Here is a 4,130-nt window from a genome sequence, read left to right as displayed (position 1 = left end):
TTGTGTGTGTGTGTGTGTGTGTGTGTGTGTGTGTGTGTGTGTGTGTGTGTGTATGTTTGTGTGTATGTGACAGTGTCTGTGTGGGAGAAGCCAAGCGGAACCTAGCTCAGACTCTGAATATGGATGAGGAGGCTTCAGTCCCACATCAGCCAAACGCTCCTGCTTCTGCAACTTCATTAAACTTGGGACACAAACAAACAGATGCATACACACACACACACACACACACACACACACACACACACACACACACACACACACACACACACACACACACACACACACACACACACACACACACTTGGTCCTGAGCTTGTGTGTGTGTGTCCAAAATAACTTTAAATTGAATTTTTTCCCTGGTGGTCTTGATAGCACCACCGCTTTCGCTTGGCACGTGCGTTTGGCAGCATGCACGCTTGGATGTGAAAACGGCATTACTCACTGCAACCCTGAAGAAATGTGCTGGCAACTGTAACTGATGCGTCATCGCTTCAAGACGATGTCTTTGCGCTCAGATTTGGGGATGAAAGAATTGGTCCAAAAAAGTACCAAAGTAGACAAAAGCAGTGCAATAGTTCACATCCACCTTTTGCTTCAGTTTACGGTTATAGTGCAAAAGAGAAATAGTTACTAATTCCTCACATTTGCCAATAGGCCAGAAAAAAAGATCCAATAGGATTTTAAAGCGTAGGAGGAAGTTATGGTTATTTTTTAAAGGGACCCTGTGACGAAGGTAACTTTGTCTCCCCCCCCCTCACCTGTGTCTTGTTGATTGATTAGTCTGTGGGTATCTAGGCTCTGTGTGTTCTGTGATTTTGGTGGTGTGAGATCCTTGTGGCTGCTGACTGTGTTCAGGTGGACAGCAACTGAGGCTGTGAATCATGTGTCAGTGATGAATAAATGCCGGGTTGTATTTGGATGTTCTGCCTCTGCCTCCTTACTTGGTCGGGCCGCTCAACGGTCAGCTTCACAGACCCTATTGTGCTAATTTGTTGTATTAAAGCACTAGCCAATAGAAGCGTTAGTATTATATAGTGATGTCATTATGTAATGGAAGTAAACAAAAGACGTTTAAGGGGGAGTGTGTGGGAGAGAAACTCAGGGGTTCTAGCCTTTGCAGACCATTTACATGCACGAAAAACCTATATAAGACACTACAGGAAAGGGAAAACCCCAAAAAGCATAATAGGGCTCTGACTATGGTGCAAAAAAAAGTAAGCTAGGATATGTGTAATGGAATAAAATGAAACAGAGTGTACATAAGTACATAAGTATAAACATAAGTAGTGTCAAATAATAATAATACTAATATAAAAAAAGATGTTGATCTAAGGATTCCATTTCACCAACACACTTTGATAATACATTTGACTTATTGTGAAGTCTGCTTTCATTTAAAACTAAATGTGATGAGAGTTTCTGTGTATTCTCTATTCTACAATAATAACAGAAAAAGACACTTTCATGACTTAAATTAAGAACGAGGGAAGAAGAAGGGAAAAATAACAAAGCCTTGGTATAAAAATGAAAGACATATAAAATCTTCAGTGAAATGAAATAACTGAGCTGTTATCTGCTGATTAAAGTAAGTGGTGTTGTTGTCAAAGGAATGAGCTTCACACGTCGCTCTCTGCTGGAAATGGCTTCATCTTTTATGTGTGATGGGAACTTTGAAAAAAACTTTTATTTTAATATTTCACAATTGACAGTAGTGTATTTTAGCGTTGATCCTTAAATGACAGGCACTTTTCATTAAATAGGCAGAATAAAACAAGATGATACAGGTATAATTGAATTGAAAATGATCCAATTAAAAACGGTCAGGTTTGCTTTTGTCCTTTGTCACGCTGCTGAAAGACAAATATGCTTTTGAAATTATATAAATCAGTATTTCATTCCTTAGAGCAACAATAGCTTCATTCATTTCTCTTTTTTCTGAGCTGACATTTTCCCTCACCACAGGCCGAATCCTTTACTTGTCAGAGCCCATTAATTGGCAAGCTCCGTCCTAATTAAGCTCTTAATTAGAGAGGTATTAAGAGCAGGTGAAGTGGAAAGGTCAAGCAGTATATATGATATATCTTTTTTTAAACGACATACAGTACTCTGCACGAGTCTAATGAGAAAGAGAGATCAGGCACATTTTATTTCCAAAGAAAAGTTTCACATACTTTTTCCTTCTGTGTGAGCAAGGAACTGCCCACAGAAATCGTCAAGGGACAGTTACTCCGACCAAGAAATCTCTTTTTCAGTTTTCATCCTTGTTTTGTTTTTGTCAGCAAAAGTGGTAGGTTGGAGCAGCAGGGGGTCGTTTCTGTGTCTGTATTTATTATCTAAGCGATGGTATTTCTGTTTAAAATAGAAAGATAGGATCATGCATTGATTTCATTTTCTCCGCTATCAATCATTCCCTTTCTTATTCCACTACTGAGTTTATACAAACTTTGGCATGCGTCTACAAAGTTTGTGAGCATGACTTTTTTACAGGTTTTTATGGTTTTGGTGCTTCATCCTGTTTGGCAAGCTATGTCACATCAAGAAACCGCATTTACCAAAGACACAGACAATTTGGAGGTAACTTAAAACATGAAACATCTTAACAAAAGATAAGCAGAACTATTACGCAGCTTAGTTAAATACTTGATTCTGATTGGTCAATTTGGACATTCCAGAGGTCTGTTATTTTTAGAAGACCGTTGCTAAGGATAGAAGACTGTTGATAAGAAGGCCCCTCTGATCAAGGGACTATGTGCAGTCATATCAATCCGCAAAAATATGTCCGGTCAACAAACATTATTTTTCTCTGTCAGAAAACACCATGGAGGACTTTCAAAACATAAATGTTTATATTTGTGGAGAGCAGGAAAAGCTGGATTCATGATCGCTAAACTGTCCCCATTAAAGAAAAGAAGTAGAGCGCAAGAGAAGGAAAGTGGATACAAGACAGAGGGTGTTTCTCAATGTCAAGGAAGGATGCTCCAGAGCAACTATTTCAAGGATGCTACGTCATCGAGTCCCGCCGAAGGACTGTTCCAATGTCCAGGCTCCTTGGAATTCTAACGAGGCCGGCGTCCTTCGTAGCGAGAAATTTCGGGCCTTAAATATGACGCACACCTGTTAGCCTGTTAGCCTGTTAGCCTGTTCCACATTTCTTAATTTTCCGAGGCTAGGAAGGATTCTTGCCTCGCTTCTGAAGGACTCGGAAGACATGTCCTACCAAGGAAGCATCCTCGACATTGAGAAACACCCAGAGAGCTGGACGTCAGACAAATCTACAGAAGAAGACAGACAGGAAGTAAACACTAAAGGGAACAGCAGAAGAAGACATACAGGAAGTAAACACTAAAGGGAACAGCAGAAGAAGACATACAGGAAGTAAACACTAACAGGAACACAGTATTGGCTCTGGTGTGTTTAAAGACTGGTTAATGGAAAAGAAAATGTGAACGGACTTGGACAGTTACAGAAAACCTCGATCACTGCTGCCGTCATTTTAACTTGCTGTAGTACGCAAACATATAAAATGCCAGGAAGACGCCACAGCTTGTCCCAAAGATGTTTCTGGCAGAGGGATTGAACTGGCAGTCCTCCAGTAACTGTCCACTTCCATAACCATCAAACCACAAACACTCTGAGCCATATTTACTCTTTAGTTTAAAAAGTTGTATCACTTCACCTCACGCTCTGGAAGTTCAGTTTGAGTTTACCGGTGTGTGTGCGAGCGCAGATATAAACTGCAGACCTCCTCTGGCCTTCTGGGACGTGTCAACATTAGAGATAAGTATAAAGAGTAAGAAATGGAGGTGGGAAGGTAGATAAGAGTGGGTGTTTTTCTAAGCTGGAGGGAGAAATGGTTCGGAAGGAAATGAATAGCTGGAGCTGGAGCAAAAAGCCAGTTTCACGTGTGTGTGAACCTGGAAACTTCTTCAAAGTGAACTCCCCGATTTCTCTGTCAGTGTGTTCAGCTCCTCTCCGCCAGCTTCCTCCAACTGACACTCCCAGTTATTCTTCACCACTCCATAGTTAGACTGATGCATTTCCTCCTCCCACACACACACACACACACACACACACACACACACACACACACACACACACACACACACACACACACACACACACACACACAC

General features: G+C 40.9%; 1 protein-coding gene across 1 annotated transcript in view; it reads right to left on the bottom strand.

The window, feature by feature from the left end:
• LOC104959418 (WD repeat-containing protein 49-like) overlaps positions 1-4,130 on the bottom strand; it is a 31,154-nt gene that overhangs the window by 9,070 nt on the left and 17,954 nt on the right. The gene's annotated exons all lie outside the window — the stretch shown is intronic.

Source organism: Notothenia coriiceps, unplaced genomic scaffold (genome assembly GCF_000735185.1).
Source record: "Notothenia coriiceps isolate Sejong01 unplaced genomic scaffold, NC01 NC01_scaffold00030216, whole genome shotgun sequence".
In the NCBI taxonomy this organism is placed as follows: Eukaryota; Metazoa; Chordata; class Actinopteri; order Perciformes; family Nototheniidae; genus Notothenia; species Notothenia coriiceps.
The sequence above is the reverse complement of the archived record's forward strand: the minus strand, read 5'-3'. Positions and strand labels throughout refer to the sequence as shown.